This window comes from Canis lupus, chromosome 15 (genome assembly GCF_048164855.1).
Source record: "Canis lupus baileyi chromosome 15, mCanLup2.hap1, whole genome shotgun sequence".
Taxonomy (NCBI): Eukaryota; Metazoa; Chordata; class Mammalia; order Carnivora; family Canidae; genus Canis; species Canis lupus.
Genome location: NC_132852.1, coordinates 28355675 through 28376334, shown reverse-complemented (window position 1 = coordinate 28376334; position 20660 = coordinate 28355675). Strand labels below are relative to the sequence as shown.

General features: G+C 37.7%; 1 long non-coding RNA gene across 1 annotated transcript; it reads left to right on the top strand.

Annotated features, from left to right (window-relative positions):
- Nucleotides 1-3242: 3242 nt before the first annotated feature.
- On the top strand, nucleotides 3243-7455 carry LOC140605505 (uncharacterized). The gene is made up of 3 exons (XR_012008155.1): nucleotides 3243-3379; nucleotides 6786-6956; nucleotides 7046-7455. It is a non-coding gene; the product is annotated as an uncharacterized lncRNA (long non-coding RNA).
- Nucleotides 7456-20660: the final 13205 nt, after the last annotated feature.

Sequence of the window (20660 nt, the reverse complement as noted above, 5' to 3'; positions counted from 1 at the left end):
AAGAGTTACTACACTGATAGGGGCAGGTGACCCTATTCATCATGAGGAGATAGAGCTGAAGCTACAGAATGATGCAGAAGGGATGCCCCTGGGACTCAAAGAACCCACTGGGGCAAAGCATGCTGTCCTCATGCCCAGTTTTAACTTGAAATGGGCAATTGCAACAGAAATGGTATAAGGGCCTGGGAACCAGTGGCTGACCTAACAAGGATGAGGGTCTGGGTCATGTCAGTAGGAAAGCCCTCTGGGACAGAAGAAATCCTTGCTAAGGATGAGACAAACAAGAATAGGTAGAGGCAGGAGATGATGGATATCCATTATGACCTCCATACTGACTGTACCAATGGGGCCTTAGCTGACTTCGCCAATGTTCTTTTGGTAAGTTCCGGCCAAGAAATGTGACCAACCACCATCTTGAAAGAACCAAGACAGGACAGAATGAACCCAAAGTGAGATTCAAGCAGATCCAAGTGTTAGAATGAGGAGATTGTAGTGCCCACTGTTGGTACTTTACTGGATCCCCTATATTTTCCTTAATTTCTTCTGTGTGCCCCTCTCATTTCCTGTGGGTTTTTTTTGTTTGTTTGTTTGTTTGTTTTGTTGTTGTTTTTACTGGCTTGCATATGCAACTTTCTTCATACAACTGACTGAAAGGTACTGGAGCCTCTGCCCATACTTGCTGAGAGCCCAAAATACCTGGGAGAGGCCCTTACCAGTGACTGACTGGTGGGAGAGTATGAAAATCAAACTTCCTTGCCTCAAGTTTCCACAAACTCCGAGATGTAATTTATACCCCAGAGCTCCCCACAGGATCGTTTTAAGGCTAGTAATATTAACTGTGGTAAGCAGAATTCTCAGGTGGTGGCCAAGGACCCATACCCTTGTATAATCCCGTCCCCCTGAGTGTATGTAGAACCTGTGAATATGGTGGACTGCCACTCCTGTGTATTACGTGAAGGGGTTTTGCAACTGTAATTAAGGCCGTAAATCAGTAGACTTTGAATTGATTAAAAGGAGATTGGGGCACCTGGCTGGCTCAGTCAGAAGAGTGGGTGACTCTTGATCTCGGGGTTGTGAGTTCGAGCACCATGTTGGGTGTAGAGATTAAAAATAAAATATTTTTAGGGATACCTGGGTGGGTCAGTGGTTGGGCATCAGCCTTTGGCTCAGGTCATGATCCTGGGGTCCTGGGATGGAGCCCCGCATCAGGCTCCTAGGGAGCCTGCTTCTCCCTCTGCCTATGTCTCTGTTCTCTCTCTGTGTCTCATGAATAACTTATAAAAAATAAAATATTAATAAATAAGTAAATAAATAAATAAGGTGACTATCTGAAGTGGGCCTGGATCTAATCAGGTGAGTCTTTCAAAGAAAGCTCAGACCTTTCCTGAAGAAGGGAAGCTCATGAGGAGGTGACCACAGTCCAGGCAGGAGTTGATGACAGCGGAGCTAGGGATGGGGTGAGGGGAAAGTGGTCAGATTACAGATAAACCTAGAGGCAGAATGATGGGTTTGCTGATGGTCTTGATAGAGATTCTCTCAAAAGCATCCTCATGGATCTTCAGACAACTCTAATTCAACTAACAACTGATAAAGAATTCATTTTTTTGGACAGCTGTCGTTGACAGAACCTTCTTTTCTTTGGTGCGTTAAGTCAGCCTCGTCTGACTCTGCCATTTGGTCTCAGCTCCTGTGAAATGTAAGCACCTGACAGTTGGCCTTTTTGATTGCAGTGGAAGTGCCTGACATTAAGCTTTTGATTGCTAAGGCATCCACTTCTAAGGCTGCTTTCTCAAATAAACACATTGCCAGCCACCAGACTAAAAAGTTAAGCAGACCCACCTTTGAAGTTTCCTTTGTTTTAGAGATCTCTGGCCAACTTAGCTGGAAAGTTGACTGGAAAAACCATTGTTTTTCCTTTTCCAGTCTTTAGTTACCAATCTTATTTTTTAAATTTACCAATAAAGAGCAGAACCCTAGGCACTCAACCTGATAAAAGCAGAAACCCAGATGCACATGCACTCTCTCCCTGAGACCTCTTGTATGGTCCCAGACCAGCCATGGGCCCTCCAGGATCTGTGAGAAATAAACCTTGTTTTGTTTTGTTTGTTGGTTGGCTTTAGGATTTTATTTATTCATGAGAGACACACAGAGAGAGGCAGAGACATAGGCAGAGGGAGAAGCAGGCTCCATGTAGGGGGCCTGATGCAGGACTAGATCCCAGGACCCCGGATCATGACCTGAGCTGAAGGCAGACGCTCAGTCCCTAAACATTGTTTTTCTTTCCAAAGTTCCCTGATAGTCGGTGCTGAGGTGTATCTTATAATCAGAACGAGAATCACAAAAGCCATTTCAGCCACAACGTTGGCTCTGAAAGGGGAAATGTCTGTGGGGTCTCACCTTGGGCCTAGGTGAATGACCCCAGGCAGTCATAGCCAATAGCGTCACTATCAATGGGCTGAGGTTGGCACAAAACACCCAGTCTCTGAAATGGTCCCAGAGAAGCCTGCTCCCTCTTCCATTTGCCAAATATCAGCGACTGCTTACTCATGTCCTACACTTGGCAGGCTCAGCCTCATTAAAGTGAAAATCTAGTGTGGTAAGAATTAAGAAGCTCCCCTCAATACTAAGTACTGGGGGTATGGAAATAATTGATATACCAAAGAGGAAGAGAGTCCTGGAAGCCTGTGTAAGCACTGAGCCACAGCCTGCCTACAATTTTTCACTCCCAGAAGGCAAACAGATACACACCCACACTTATGGCTCCCAAATATAGCCAGTGTGTCTGATTTGTCTACTAAGGTTCTCTGCCCCCAAGCAATTTCCTTACTGAAAGTAAAGGTTGGTCCTAAATCCCAGCTTGGTAAACCATAATCCAGATTTCCTTCACTGAGTTTATTCCACTGTCTTTGCTCCAGAATTCTTGGTATTCCCCACAATGACTCTACTCTGAGTCTTAAGATTCTGGAAACCCACCCGCACAGCATTATGACCATTGCTATCAGAATCAAGTTTTCCCTTTGAAGAATATGCTGCCTTAGAGTCACCTGGAGTTAGCCACATCCCCATGAATTTGCTGGTTTGATTGCACATCTTTTCCTCAGGCTGAGCTAATGCCCCTGGGGTTTCTCCACAGCACTGCCCCTTTCTGCTCCTAGGTCCCTGATCCGGCTTGTCTGAATGTCCCAGCATGCCATGCAGCTGGGACTGTGAATTATGACATATGATTGAAAGAATGTTAGAACTTGAAGGAATCTTACAGATCATCTTGTCCGGTGCCTCTCAAACTTTTCTCTGAACCATGAATCTCAGGAAAAAACACAAACAATAGCAGTGAATACCTTCTCTTTACAGACAAAAAACAAGAAGCTAAGTGCCAAAGGTCTTACAGCCAGTTATGATTAAGAACTAATTACATGAAAATAGTCTATAGCATTTATTTATTATGAAGAGTCATATTCTTTTGGATCTTTTTTCTGCTAGCTTGGGTTCATCACTCACCTATAAGAATTTTGAGGACTAGTATGTGCACAGTTCAAATTAACTAAATCAAGCTAAATCAGGGATCCTGACAAGTATTGAAAACAATAATACTTAAGGTGGAATTAATTCTTTTAAAAAAAAATTCCTAACTTTATTGAGCTACAATTGACATACCACACTGTGTAAGTTTAAAGTGTACTAAGAAAAAATAAAATAAAGTGTACTAAGGACTTGATACATGTATAGAGTAAGAGATGTTTACCACAATAGTAATAACATATCTTTTAGTTCATGTAATTGCCATTTTGTTGTTGCTGCTGTTGTCATTATGATAAGAGAGAATTCTTTACTTCTGACGTTCACAAAAAAATAATAGTTTGACAATTCTACTTGACTAGAAACAGTAATCCTGATAGCCTGATGGGGAGGGTCACCATTTTTCAAATGGATTCAGATGAATAAAGTTAATATGCAGGGTATAAAGAAGATAATAAAATGTGTATGGAAATTAAGGTATTTTGGCAATTTAATTCTAAACCAGACTTATGAGGTATATTTTTCTTAACCAGTCATTTCAAAAAACAAAAATCACATTGTATTACGTACATTTTCCTCAGTTTCTTATCTAAAGAGCACAAGACTCTATTTTAATAAAATCTGAGCAACACAAAAATGATAAGAAATGGTTGAGAGAAAACAAGATTGAGGACAATAGATAGAGATGAAACTGGAAGTTTGAATCCTTTGAAAAAAGACAAGAGGCGATCTTGGTTAAATGAAAGAATCTTCAAGAAAGATACTAGGGCACTGTATTAAGCCTGCCAGGGCTGCCATAACAGAGTATCATAGTCTGAATGGCTTAAACAACAGAATTTTATTTTTTCACAGTTCTGGGGATTAGAAGTCCTAGGTCAAGGTAATGGCAAGATTGGTTTCTGCTGAGGCCTCTCTTCCTGGCTTGTGGATAGATGCCTTGTCTCTGTGTCCTTACGTGGCCTTTCCTTTGTGCTTTCACACATACAGAGACGGAAATCTCTGGAGTCTCTTCCCTTTCTTTTTCTTTTCTTTTTTTTTTTCTTCCCTTTCTTAAAAGGACACCAGTCCTATCAAATTAGCAGCCCACCCTTCCGACCTCATTTAACTTTTACTACCTCTTTAGAGGCTCTACCTCCAGTACAGCCACATTAGAGGTTAGGGCTTCATCTGAATTTTGGAAGGACACAATTCAGTCCGTAACAGGCACTTATTCAAGTTTTTCTCAATATTATGCACTAATTCACTGCTTTTTTGAAAGTTATCTTGTGTGTTCACAGAAGAGAAACAAAGAACTAGTGTCTGTCAGGGTAGCAGCTTTGCCACTGCAATACAATGTTTATTGTGTGAGTAATGGGTTTATCAGTCTCCAGAGAGCATGCAATACCTGCATTCACCTCCCATTTGATGTAAATGGAACACAGAGGATTTGGCCACTCTTCATCTTGTGACAACTCACTCTGCACTGATCAAATCGATTATTAACAGCTCCCTGCCTTCCTCATGATTTTGTTCAGGCCTTTGCTGTCACCGGGTAGCTTAGTTTTTTCTTTTCTGGAAATACTGCAAGTTTTCTACATATTGTTACCTTGGCAGTCATATATATTAAAATTGGTTCAACATGCTGATATCTGATACAGTAAAAATGGAAAATATTACAAAGGCCATAGATAAATGTGCAACTAAATATCTCCCTTGAACACCGAAGTTGTATGTTGGCAAATTGAACACCAATAAAAAATAAATTTATTATAAAAAAAAAACACTGTAGTTAATGGTGATAATAATGTTGGTTGATTTTATTAAGCCCTGTATGTAAAATGCTTTCCTTTATTTTTTTCACTTATTTTAGTTGTAAAAGCAATACATGATATTGTTTTTATCTTTGTTTTTTAAACCAACCCAGGAAAAATAAAAAATAAAAAAAAATAAATAAAAATAAACCAACCCAGGAGTATAGAGTAAAAAATTAAAATCTTATCTCCCTGGGGTACCTGTGTGGCTCAGCCAGTTGGGCGTCTGACTCTTGATTTTGGCTCTGGTCATGATCTCAGGGTTGCGAGATTGAGCCTGAGACTGAGGTGGGTGTGGGGCCTGCTTGGGATTCTTTCTCTCCTCCTTTTGCCCCTTCTCCCCTACCCACCTCCAGTTCATTCTCTCTCTCTCTAAAATAATTAAAAAAAAAATAAAATCTACTTACCTTATTCTTACCTATCTCACTCCCCACACTAGAAATAATCACGTAATCACAGATGTGTTTTTTTCTAGATCTCTTACTAAATACACACACACAGAGGCATGCACACACTCTCCTTCTCTTTCTGTGTGTGTTACTTTTTTTTTTTTTCAATTTTTATTTATTTATGATAGTCACAGAGAGAGAGAGAGAGAGGCAGAGACACAGGCAGAGGGAGAAGCAGGCTCCATGCACCGGGAGCCCGATGTGGGATTCGATCCCGGGTCTCCAGGATCGTGCCCTGGGCCAAAGGCAGACGCCAAACCGCTGGGCCACCCAGGGATCCCTGTGTGTGTTACTTTTAAAATAAAAATTGGATGATACTTTGTGTATTTGTGCATTTGACTCCTCAAATATATCATGAACAAAAGAGAGAGATGAAATGAAAATTGCAGAATGTTGATAATTGTTGAATCTAGATAATGGATACACAGAATTATATTATTCTCTTTATTTCCTGGCTAATACAAACATTCTTCAATGTGAGTACCAAAAAAAAAAAAAAAAAAAAGCAAAAACAAAAACAGACAAAAAAGCCTCATAGAAAAAAATCAAATATACCAGAGACAGGGGTAAAGAGTGGAAGAACTGGACGAAGTTATTCAAAAGGTATAAATTTCCATATATAAGATAAATTAGTAATGAGGATGTCATGTACAATATGATCACTACAGTTAACACTGCCATGTGGTATATTTGAAGGCTGAGAGAGTAAACCTGAAGACTTCACAAGGGGAAAAAAATTTTTTTCTTTTTTTTTTTTTGTATCTATATGATGATGGATATTTACTAAACTTCTTGTGGTAATCATTTCACAGTAAGTCAATCATTATACTGTACATCTTAAACTCATACAGTGCTGTATGTCAATCATGTTTCAGTAAAACTTGAAAAAATGTTCCACTGTATAGCATCATTTACAGAAGGAGACTTCTAATGGAATAATTGGATTTTCCATGTGTTATGTCAAATTATGCCTAATATCTCCTTTCTGCCACCAACCCCCTATCTAAACCAGGGGATACTTTATCACTAGGGTCAGTTCTAATCTTTGGAAGGCACTGAAGGAATTCTAAACCGAAAATATTGGACTTGATACCATCACATCTATTCTTCCATACTTCTGACATTTTACCTGAATTATTATGACCAGCATTCTTCCATCTTGTTCCACATTCCTTAATTCTAATCTTGGTCACCTTTCCAGGTTAGCAATCTTTTTAGGATCGGAGATCTGATTTCTTCTCAGTTGTCAATTCCAGTGGTTGATCTCTCTACCTTTTTTATTTTTTTCAGGTAGGTTCTATGCTCAACGTGGGGCTCAAACTCACAGCTTCAAGATCAAGATTTGCATGTTCTAACAACTGAGCCAGCCAGGCACCCCTTTACCTATCTATTTGCATCTCCGATTTTCATTGCCTCCAGAATTCACCTTTATTTATTCCACAAGCCTCTTAAGCACTCCCTATCTTACTTTTGGACTACCTTGAGATCAATATTGTTGATTTTCCAGATCTCTCAAAAATTTTATTCTGTCTGTTGACCTGGACTCCCTCCCCACCTTCCAGGACATTCTGTAGCTGCTATTGCAAGGCCCATTCCACCTTGTAGGTCTAGTTCAGAGTCTCCATAATCTCCCATCTACCTGTGATCTGGACTATAATAAAACTCTTCAAATGCAAAAAAGACCATTTTCTTCATACCTCAGAAAATGTCACATGTTTCTAGAAATGTATAAAGGAAGTGTCATTCTGAATTGAGAGAAGCCAGTAAGGATCAAATTATAATAGTTTAGGTGAAACTGGGAAAGACTCACTCTGTAAAGAGAGATGATGATGGTGTGAGTGATCTCATGAGGCTGGTTAAAGATGAGTATTTCAGAATAAATGAAATTGCACAGAGATTAAGGGATTATATTGTCATAAATAATAAATTCTACAAAGCAGAAATTGCTGACCAAAATAATACTGAAAAATAGAAGCTATCAATGAAAAGGAAACTTTTCAAAAAATCAATTGCCTGGAAATGTTAAATGACACCTCTAAATAACTCTTAGGTAAAGAAGAAATTAAAATTGAAATTAGGGCAGCCCCGGTGGCGCAGCGGTTTAGCGCCGCCTGCAGCCCAGGGCGTGATCCTGGAGTCCCGGGATGGAGTCCCACATCCGGCTCCCTGCATGGAGCCTGCTTCTCCCTCTGCCTGTGTCTCTGCCTCTCTCTCTCTCTCTGCATCTCTATGAATAAATAAATAAAATATAAAAAAAATAAAATAAAATTGAAATTATATAATAAAATTGAAAAAACTTTGAAATTACCAACTATTTAGAGTATAGCAACTATGTCACAATATAGTTAAAAATCCTATTCAGGGAAAATTCAATGCTGCTTAATATTTATATTAATAAGGAAAAAACATTGATAGATTATGCATTTACCTCTAGAAACAAAAAAGAGAGAGGGCGGCACCTGGCTGGCTCAGTCAATAGAGCATGTGACTCTTCATCTCAAGGTCAAGAGTTCAAGCCCCACATTGGGCATAGAGATTACTTTAAAAAATACACAAACAAAAAAAAGAAAGTAAAACAAAAGAATGTTTTAAGAACCACACTAAAATCAGAAACCATGAAGGAAAATATTTACAGGTCTAACTACAAAACTTATTTTTAAACTTCCAGAGCAAAATAGACCATAAATAATAATAAAATATAAATGACAAACTGGGAAAAATACACGCAGAAAATACATAGCAGAAATGTAATTAATGCATCTAGCATTAGTACATCTTTCAAATTGATAAAAAAAAATCATCAAACATTTCAGTAAAACAATGAATGGAGATTTAACAAAATTTGCAGAAACAGAAGCTAAGATGGTATTACACAGACTTTATTCTAATTAATAAAATCATGAATGAAAAAGGAGAGATCACAACCAATACCAAGGAAATATACAAATTATTTTAAAAACATTATGAGCAGCTATACGCCAATGAATTAGGCAATCTAGAAGAAATGAACACATTTCTAGAAAACCACAAACTACCAAAACTGGAACAGGAAGAAATAGAAAGCCTGAACAGGCCAATAACCAGGGAGGAAATTGAAGTAGTCATCAAAAACCTCCCACGACACATAAGATCATAAATTCACTGAAAATCAGAGAAACACAAATCAAAAGAAAAATATTTTGAATCAATGAAGCTAAGAAAAATTTGAAGAGAGATTTAGCCCAGCGCTGGCATGGGAATGGGAAACTGGCACTCTTGTCAACTACTGATAGAAGTGTAAACTGGTACAAATTTTATTTTGGAAGATTGATTTTGACAATATGTTTTGAAATTTAAAATTTGCATATTAATTCGGTGGCCTGAGCAAATGTGTTTATCTCACACCTGCCAAACTCGCATTGAAGTGATAGAAAAATACATAAAAAGAAGTTCTTGGGGTCCCTGGCTGGCTCAGTCAGTGGAGCATGTGACTCTTGCTCTACAGGTTGTGAACTCGAGCCTCACCTTGAGTATAGAGATTACTTAAAATCTTTTTTAAAAAGAAAGTTCTTTGCCCTATGGGAAAACTGTAAACTAAGAAACCTGAAACCCAATATAGAGGTCTAAATCCAGCTGAGCATCACTTTCACCAGTGGTTTCTAGGAAGAACTCCCAAGTTCAGAGTGAGCTGCCGCATGTCCCCTAGAGGCAAAATTGCCCTCGATAGAGAACCACTAATACAGATGTAGGGATGAACATGGCCCTATCTATACTGTCTTAACAATGATATTTGTGGTATGGGATTACAGAGTTTGACCTCTGATATGTTATTTGAATATATGATATATATTCACATACATGTGTACATTTCATAGCAGTCATTATTACTATTACTAAAAAAATTCTGAGGAGATAAAAGGTTGAGGCACACCATTTTGTACTCATTGAATAAAGACTGGGATTAAATAAAATCTGAATTATCTGAATATGTTATTCTGAGTTTAAGGGTAAAAATCCAAAATCTCCAGGTGAGAGAAACTGGAGCTGGTCAAACTGAATTGCATTTTATTTATTTATTTATTTGTTTGTTTTAAGATTTATTTAAGAGAGAGAGAGAGCATGAGTGGGAGGGGCAGAGAGAGAGAGAGAGAGAGAGAGAATCTGAAGCTGACTTCAAGCGCTTAGAGCCCAACAGAAGGCTGGATCTCACACCAAGATCCAACCAGAGCTAAAACCAAGAGTTGGAAACTCAACCAACTGCATGCACCACCCAAGCACTCCAAACTGAAATGCACTTTAGGAGAGAATCAGAAATAACTCCTGAGAAAATATACCTGTGGTATTTTGTGAGCGACTTGTTTTCTGAATAATTTCAGTGTGAGATCACCTGTTTTACCTTTACCTTGAAGAGTTTGCAGCACAGCTGAGCTAGGCAACGCTTTCAGGGGAGCCAACCAGAGGATCCACCACTGAGTGTATGTGTTACCTTCTCTTAGACTTATTGTTATTTCTCTAGTCTCTTCCTTTGTAGATATAAAGTCTTAAACATTTCCAGTGACCTATAGGTTAGACTAGGAATTAGAGAATCAACACAACATAATGTTTACTGGGTGCCAAGTAAATTCTCAGAATTCTGGATAAGAAAAATCACCCATGAAAGTAGGCTTCTTGCCAAAAACAACCCTGTAGAAAAAGAAATCCTGTGCTAAAATTTTAATAAATCTCTTGTATTACTTTATCAAGGTTTTGTAGGTAAAAGGATACATGCCTCAGAATAAGAAATTTAGCTATAAATTTAACTTCTCCTTTCTATTTTTTAAATCAATACAGTTCACATACAATAAAATGCACCCTTTTAAACAGTACACTGCAGTGGTCTTCAGTATATTCACTACCTTGTGCAATTAGCCCCAATATGTAATTCCAGAATATTTTTCATCACCCCCAAAAGACACCCATATCTGGTAACAATGACTCACCATCCCCCAGAGTCTCCTGGCAACCACTAATCCACTTTCCGTTCTATGCATTTGCCTATTCTGGATATTTCATAAAAATAGGATTATATAGTATGTGACCTTCTATGCATGGCTTCTTTCATCTAGTGTGATGTTTTGCAGACATCCATGTTGTAGCATGAATCAGAACTTCACTTCTTTCAATGCCTGAAGAATATCGTATTGTAGGGACATATTACGTTTTGTTTAGTATTTATTAGTTGACGGATATCTGAGTTTCTGCTTTTTGGCTATTAGGAACAATGCTGGTATGAACATTTGTGTACACTTGTGTAGATGTATGTTGTCCCTTCTCTTGTTTATATACTTAGCAGTGTTATTGCTGGACCAAATGGTGAATCTGTATTTAACTTTTTAAGGAATTTCCAGACCATTTTCCTTAGCACCTGCACCATTTTACATTCCCACCAGCAATGCATGAGGGTTTAATTCTCTACATCCTTATCAACACTTGTTATTTCCATTTTATTGACAAAGAAATTTAACTTTAAACTTATTGGACACGAATTTAAGATGAAATCTCAAAATGTGAGCATGCAAATGTTCTTCAGATATATACATTGCTTATAACAAACCCGAACTGGTTAGAAGAGGTAAGACAAGACTGATCTTCAAACTGACCTTGGGATTACAGGTCTGAGTTTGAACCCTACAAATTTTGTGACTTGAAGTTGTTAATCTCCTGAGGCTCTATTTTGCTATTTCCAGAATAGAAGCCAGGATTTGGGGTCCTGAATCTTATACAGTTTTGAGGGCCCGAGTTTAAGGAAAAGAATAAAAAATTATGAACACAAAATTGGATATGAATAAGAAAAGACACCATAACAAAGTACAGATTTAAGCAGTTGACAAACATCACAACATCACAAAACCCAGGAAAATAATATATTTTATTAACTACCTGACACACCGCTAATATATTTTCTCTCTGCATTTAATCTTCATTTTCTCTGAATACCTCTTTGTGTGATGTAAATGTTGTAGTACCATTTTCAGTGGTGAGAATAGGAAAACAATTTAGTCTTCCAGCTTGGTTAGATGATTTTTTATTTTACTACTGTTAGTTGGGATATTAAAACATAAGAATTCCTACATATATACTTGCTGTTGGAAGCTCTATTACAGATTTGTGTCCCACAGACAGAGGAATTCTGATAAATATTGGTGCTTTTGTACACATTTAAATCATGATGCAACTTCTCATCGTATATGCTAGACACAGAAGTGGCTGTGAGATACAAAAATATATGATATAAACTCAAATTAAATTAAATGTATCCCTAATTTTAGATCCCCACAATCACATCCTAAAATTACCCACAGCCCTTTAACACTACCCCCAAAGGAAGAGGGAAGTGGAAGAGGGGAAATGAAGTTTAATTCTTGATCTTAACCAACTGCCATTAAAAGATCTTTTGGGGGCATGTGTGGCTCAGTTGGTTAAGCATTGGGCTCTTGATTTCTGCTCAGATTATGATCTCAGGGTTGTGAGATAGAGCCCCACATTGGCAGCACACTCAGCGTGGAGTCTACTTGCGACTCTCTCCCTCTGTTCCTGCCCCCACTTGTACACTCTCTCTCAAATACATAAATCTTTAAAATAAAAATAAAAATAAAAGGTTTCCTGTAAATTTTAACCAAAACATACAGCCATGCAAAGACACTGTTGCAACCCCTTTCAGGATCTTGGGAGGGGTCATACAAATGAGGATCCTGAATCATATTTCTTTAGCTTCCTGATAAACCTACCTCTGCATATTTCATAGAACAGCTGTGAGAGTGAATGAAATAACATGTTAACTATTCACTTTTGTTTTACACAGAACTTTACACAGTTCCAATCTGTCCAGGATAGTCCATTTTCTACTGTCTAAGATCAGTGCATCTCAGTGGGTACATCTTTTCTTTTGGAAAAAAAAAAAAAAAAACAAGAGAAATCATCCTTTCTCCAGTCCTGCACACTACACAAAGCTATACTAGAAATAGAATGCCCTTTATGAACATGATTACCTCTATTTTTTTCCTCTAAGGCAGCTTAGTGTATGATATGAGCCAAAAAGTCATATGGAAATAATTTCTCTAAAGGTCAAGTTAATGTAATATATTAAAGGGTGATGACAACACCTAGAATTTCTAGAATTCTGTATAAATATATCAATATATCAAAGTATTTTTGTTTTGTTTTGTTTTTTTAAAGATTGCCCATATGGATTTTTTTTTCAAGTGTTTTCTAGTAAGAGAATTCTGCATTTCTAAAGAAGATTTTGATTGAGATTTTCCAATAAAACAAGAAAAATTGTTCAAAATAACTGATCTTGATTCTGTGTCTATTGGCATGGGCCCGAGGTGGGGTGGGGTGGGAGTAGGGGAGTGGCCCTCCCTGCTATAATCAGAGAGTGGAAGGAATAGAATTTTTCAAATTCAGAAGGCTGATTTACTCAGTCTTTTTTTTTTTTTTTTTTTTGATTTACTCAGTCTTGATGTAGGGGTTGCTCTGTACAGTACTGTGTGCACAGCTGCCCTCTACTGGATGGAACGACAATTTGCCCAAGTTCATTGAAACTGGAATTCAGTTATTCAAGTGTTCATTTAGCAGTTAACAAATATGACTTCCCTAAGTATTGTGTTGGTTTTCAGGGATACAGACATGGGGAAAAAGCAGTGCTTTCCCTCAAATGGCTCACAGAAAATTGAGGGAGACTCATAAGAAAATAAGTGACTGCAATCAGTGTTAAGTGCTATAATATTGGTAGGCATAAGTACTATTATTAGACTACAAAGAAAATACTATTTATTTATTTTCAAAGATCTTATTTATTTATTCATGAGATACAGAGAGAGAGAGAGAGAGAGAGAGAGAGAGAGAGAAGCAGAGGGAGAAGCAGGCTCCATGCAGGGTGCACCAATGTGGGACTCGATCCTGGGACTCCAGGATCATGCTCTAGGCTGAAGGCGGTGCTAAACCGCTGAGCCACCCAGGCTGCCCGAGGAAACACTATTTATAGTCCGTTTTGGTTTATTAACTGGTATGACTCCTGTTTGAGACCTCATCTGACAAAATTATACAGACATTCTCTAATTTTTACCTTGGAGCAGAGTTAGGGGTAGAGTTGACATAAAAACGGATGCACAATTAAATTTTAATTTCAGATAAAGATTACATAGAAAATACTTATATTATTGTTTCCTTTCCAGGGAAACATCTCTCAAAACCAAACGATTTAGAATTAAGTCTAAAAATATTTAAGAAAATTTTGGCATTTTAATATGTCTGAGTAATCTTAGGAATCTAGTTGAAATTGTATAGCTAAATAATCTATTTACACTATAATTTTAAGCCTATCTTAAGCTTACAATATTGGAACACTTTAAAGATATCAAGAAACACCATATTTATGTGTAACTTTTTAGCATCATAAAAATTATTTAATACTTGGGGAAATTTGTCAGTTGGACAACTCATATGTATCAAAGAATCATTGATTAAATTTAAATATATTAAATTTCCAAATGCAATTCAAAAAAATGAATTCAATTATCTAAGTTTATAAATGGGACCAAATATTTAGCAAATGCCCCCCCCCCTTTTTTTTTCAGAGAGGGAGAAGCGAAGGGAAAGAGAGAGAGAGGGAGAGAATCTTAGCAGGCTCCACACCCAGCAGGGAGCCTAAGGCAGGAGTCAGTCTCAGGAACCTGAGATCATGACCTGAGCCAAAATCAAGTCAGTCACTTAACTGACTGAGCCACCCAGGTGCCCTGCAAAAGGTTTTTAGAGTATTACTACAAATGTATACTTTAATACATTTATAAATCAAATAGTAAGATTTATAAGGTGGATTTAAAAGCTTTAGGAAGAACCAAGCTTTAAATCTATAACTTTAATAAATAGCACATTAATTTTACAAAAGCAAGGAATCCTGGAGTAACCTTTTCTGGGTGTAAAAGCAATCCTGAAGAATACAAATGCATACATTGAAGCCAGTCATTCATTGGATAAATATTTATGAAGCATTTACTATGTGTCAAACACAAGCACACAGTAGTTAACAAAAGAAACCGGAATGGGCTTAAAAGCATAGTGTTTGAGAGGATATGGGAATTACAGATTTTAGTCCAAATAAGCAGACATCAATCAATGGATAGAAGGAAGGGAAAATTCTATAAATGAAATAGCTGAGTATTCCTACTTGAGCCTAAGGAAAGATCCTGCAGTATAAAAGGAGGAAAAAGTAACATTTTATTTTCAAAGGAAGTGCATATATTTGAAAAAAACTAAGGGATGCCTGGCTGGCTCCGTTGGTAGTGTGTGTGACCTTTGATCTTGGGGTTGAGAGCTTGAGCCCCATGTTGGATGTAGAGACTACTTTAAAATAAAATAATTTTTTTAAAAAAAGGAAGAAAGAAAAACTAATAGAAGAAACATAATTTTAGAAAACATCTTTGTACTTGGAAAACTCAGAAAATATAGATAAGCCGAGGGATGAATGATGAGATTATAAATCAGTAGACTGTGATTAAAAAGGAGGTAGAAACAGAAACTGAATTAGGTGCCAAGTACAATGAATGGCAGAGTTAGAAAAGTCATTGTTTTGTGATCATCACGGTGAAAATTGATTTAGACAAAAAAAAAATCAGTGGATACCAAAATTATTAGGGACAAGTTTGATGATAAACAGGAACTATATACAGTCTCAAGGTATATACAGTCTCAAATGTCATATTCACTATAAAGGAAAAAAGTAATGTTACAGTGGAGAAATCTGATGGACACCACTTTAAATGAGGGATCAAAGTTAAAATCACCAGTAATAGGACAAACAGACATAATGTTCTTCCTGATGTGATTGAGAAGGATCATGGGATGCCTGCATGGCTCAGCGGTTTAGCACCTGCCTTCGACTCCAGGATTGAGTCCCACATCAGACTCCCTGCATGGAGCCTGCATCTCCCTCTGGCTGTGTCTCTGCCACTCTCTCTCTCTCTCTCTCTCTCTCTGTCTCTCATGAATAAATAAATAAAATCTAGAAAAAAAAGAGAGAGAGAGAGAGAGAGAGAGAGAGAGAGAAGGATCAGCATCATGTATGTGGTATTCTTGCCAAAACTAAATAACCTGATTCTAATTACAACAAACCCAAATTGAGAGATACTACAAAACAATTGGCCTATACTCCTCAAAACTGTCAAAGTCACAAAATACAAAGCAAAGCTGAGAAAGCATTCTAGGTTGAAGGAAACTAAAGAGACCTAATAACTAAATGTAATGTGTGCTTACTGATTGGCTCCTGTATTAGAAAAAAAATTTAAGCATTACTGAAATAAATGATGAACTTTGAATATGGACTATATTTTAAAATAGTATTGTAACAATGCTAAATTCTCTGAATTTATTTTTTTAATTCCCTGAATTTAATCATTGTACAATGGGTTATGTACAAAAAAGTCCTCACTTTGGAGAGGTAGAAGATGAAAGGTAAAGAAAAATGATATATGTAATTACTCTCATGCATTTCAGCAGTAGTAAAAATAACACATATATATTGAGTAAGAGGATAATAATGTATTCATAGAAAGATATCCTGATAAAGCAAATCTATAAAAATATTAATAATTTGCTAATCCAAGAGGCACATGGGTGTCTCAGTTAGTTAAGCATCTGCCTTTGGCTCAGCTCATGATCCAAGGATCTTGGGGTCAAGTCCAGCCTCAGGCTCCCCGCTTGGAGCCTGCTTCTCCCTCTCCCTCTGCCTGCCACTCACCCTGCTTGTGCTTTCTCTCTCTGTCAAAAGAATAAATAAATAAATAATCATTTTTAAAAACTGATGAATCCAGATGAAAATACATATAAGTTCATTGTACTTTTCATGAGATTTTCTGAGTTTTGGAAATGTTTTTTCAAAATAGGAAATTCCAAATAAAATAAAAACAGAACAAATTAGAGAAGATCTCACAGATAGAAGAAAAAAAAGAAAAGAAAAATGATAAACAGGAAGCTAACAAAAATGAAAAAGAACAAAAACATATCAGGAACATATTCCTGATAAACAGGAAGCTAACAAAAATGAAAAAACAAAAACATATGTTTCAGGAAACATATCTGGTTTCCTGAAGAAGCAAGAACAAACGTTATGTTATATATGCTATAATTAATGCAGTTATAAAAAAAACTGTTAATTGCAGGTAAGCTGGTTTGCAGGCAAAAGGGTCCATCAATTACCAGGCAAAATTAAGTTTTCTTTACTAATATTTAGGTATGTCTGGGTGGCTCAGCAGTTGAGCATCTGCCTTTGGCTCAGGTCATGATCCCGGGGTCTGGGATCGAGTCCCACATCAGGCCTATGGGGGAGCCTGCTTCTCCCTCTGCCTATGTCTCTGCCTCTCTCTGTGTCTCTCATGAATAAATAAGTAAGTAAAAACTAAAAAAAAAAAAAAAAAAGGAAGAAGGGTAGCTATAATAGGACCAATTAAAGTAGAAGTCAAAGGAAGGAAAAAAAAAACATTAAATCTGATAAAGAGGGTCAGGGGATGGGTGAGATAGGTGATGAGGATTTTTTTTTAAGGTTTTATTTATTTATTTATGAGAGACACACAGAGAGAGAGAGAGAGGGAGAGAGGCAGAGGGAGAAGCAGACTCCATGCAGGGATCCCAATATGGGACTCGATCCTGGGATTCCAGGATCATGCCCTGGGCCAAAGGCAGATGCTCAACCGCTGAGCCACCCATGCGTCCCACGTGATGAGGATTAAGGAGTGCACTTGTGATGAGCACCAGGTGCTGTATGGAGTGTTGAACCAATATATTGTATACCTGAAACTAATATAACACTGTAAGCTAACTGGAATTAAAATAAAAGCTTTTAGGAAAGGGGCACCGGGGTGGCTCATTCAGTTATGCATCTGCCCTTGGATCAGGTCATGATCCCAGGGTCATGGGATCAAGCCCTGATCTGGGCTCAGCAGGGTGTCTGCTCCTCCCTCTGCCCCTTCCACCCAGCTCCTCCCCCCTGTTCTTTCTCTTGCACGCTCCCTCTCAAATAGATAAAATTTAAAACAAAAAAGTTATAAAAAGATTTGTCCTACATTGATAAAAGATACACAAAAATATAATCCTCATAAAGCTTTTTAAAAATATTTTATTTATTTATTCATGATATACACAGAGAGAGAGAGAGAGAGGCAGAGACACCAATGCCAGAGACACAGGCAGAGGGAGAGGCAGGCTCCATGCAGGGAGCCCTATATGGGACTCGATCCGGGGTCTCCAGGATCATGCTCTGGGCTGAAGAGGACACTAAACCGCAGAGCCACCCAGGCTGCCCCCTTCATAAGGCTTTATGATACAGCTCTACATATATGAGGAGAAAGCAGTCATAAATTTGAGGAGAAATTGATAAAAACACATTTCTCTGAGTGCATGTTTCTCTGATTTCTTGGAAAGATCAAAAGGCAAAACATTAAGTAGAAAAAAATAAAAATTTGAACAGTCTGAATAATGTGAGTAGTAAGATAGATATAATGTGTGTATGCTAAACTTTATACACTGTAGAAAACAGCACTGGGAATTTTATAAATATCAACACATTTTAGGCTACATATTAAAACTCCAGTAAGTTCCCCAAAGCAAAATTGCACAGATAACATTTTCTGATTATATTGTAATTAAACTGGAAAATAAGAACTGAAAAAAAGCAACACCTAAATCACTTGGAAATTAAAAAGGCTTTTCCAAAGTAACTCTTGACATAAAGAGGAAATTAAAAATGTAAATATAAATTCTTTAGAAAATAACAATAATGGAAATGCTAAATATAAAATCTCATAGGATGATGCCAATATATGGCCTCAAAGGCAGACTCACAGTCTTAAAAATGTTTTCTTAATATTAAAAAGATGAAAATAAAATAACCAAACCACGAAGTTAATAAAAAATGAAGGATATTTAAGAAAATAATACTGAGGAGCAAGATGGTGGAGGAGTAGGCTCCCTGTATCACCTGTCCCCACCAATTTACCTAGATAACTTTCAAATCATCCTGAAAACCTATGAATTTGACCTGAGATTTAAAGAGAGAACAGCGGGAACACTACAGAGAGAAGAGTTTGCGCTTCTAACAAGCACAACTCATTTTTAGCCACTCTGCACTGAGCAAAATGACTAGAAAGAAGAACTCACCACAAAGGAAAGAATCAGAAACGGTACTCTCTGCCACAGAGTTACAGAATTTGGATTACAATTCGATGTCAGACAGCCAATTCAGAAGCACAATTATAAAGCTACTGTTGGCTCTGGAAAAAAACATAAAGGATTCAAGAGACTTCATGACTGTGGAATTTAGATCTATTCAGGCTGAAATTAAAAATCAATTAAATGAGATGCAATCCAAACTGGAGGTCCTAACGATGAGGGCTAATGAGGTAGAAGAAAGAATGAGTGACATAGAAGACAAGTTGATGGCAAGGAAGAAAGCTGAGGAAAAAAGAAGAAAAACAATTAAAAGACCATGAGGAAAGGTTAAGGGAAATAAATGGCAGCCTCAGAAGGAAAAAATCTACATTTAATTGGGGTTCCAGAGGGCACCGAGAGGGACAGAGGACCAGAAAGCATAGTTGAACAAATCATAGCTGAGAACTTCCCTAATTTGGGGAGGGAAACAGGCATTCAGATCCAGGAGATAGAGAGGTGGCCCCCTAAAATCAATAAAAACTGTTCAACACCTTGACATTTAATAGTGAAACTTGCAAATTCCAAAGATAAAGAGAAAACCCTTAAAGCAGCAAGAGACAAGAGATCCCTAACTTATATGGGGACAAATATTAGATTAACAGCTGACCTCTCCACAGAGACCTGGCAGGCCAGAAAGGGCTGGCAGGATATATTCAGAGTCCTAAAAGAGAAGAACCTGCAGCCAAGAATACTCTATCCAGCAAGGTTCTCATTCAGAATAGAAGGAGAGATAAAGAGCTTCCAAGATAGGCAGAAACTGAAAGAATATGTGACCACCAAACCAGCTCCGCAAGAAATATTAAGGGTACTCTGTAAAATAAAGAGGACAGGGGATCCCTGGGTGGCGCAGCGGTTTAGCGCCTGCCTTTGGCCCAGGGTACGATCCTGAAGCCCCGGAATCGAGTCCTACATCGGGCTCCCGGCATGGAGCCTGCTTCTCCCTCCTCCTGTGTCTCTGCCTCTCTCTCTCTCTCTCTGTCTATCATAAATAATTAAATCTTAAAAAAGAAAAAAAGAAAGAGGACACCCAAAGAAATAATCCACAAAAACAAGGACCGAATAGGTATTACGCTGACATTAAATTAATACCTTTCAATAGTAACTCTGAACTTGATTGGGCTTAATGATCCCATCAAAGATGCAGGGTTTCAGACTGGATAAAAAAGCAAGACCCACCTATTTGCTGTCTACAAGAGACTCATTTTATTTTATTTTTAAAGATTTTATTTATTTATTCATGAGAGACAGAGACAGAGAGAGAGAGACAGAGACACAGGCAGAGGGAGAAGCAGGCTCCATGCCAGGAGCCTGACGCAGAACTCGATCCCGGGTCCCCACGATCACGCCCTAGGCTGAAGGCAGCGCTAAACCACTGAGCCACCTGGGCTGCCCTACAAGAGACGCATTTTAGACCTAAGGACACCTACATTCTGAAAATGAAAGGTTGGAGGACAATTTACCATTCAAATGGTCCTCAAAGGAAAGCAGGGGTAGCAATCCTCATATCAGATAAATTAAAGTTTATCCCAAAGACTGTAGTAAAAGATGAAGAGGGACACTATATCATACTTAAAGGATCTATCCAACAAGAGGACCTAACAATCATGAATATTTATGCACCTAATGTGGGAGCTGCCAAGTATATCAATCAATTAATAACCAAAGTAAAAACATACTTAGATAATAA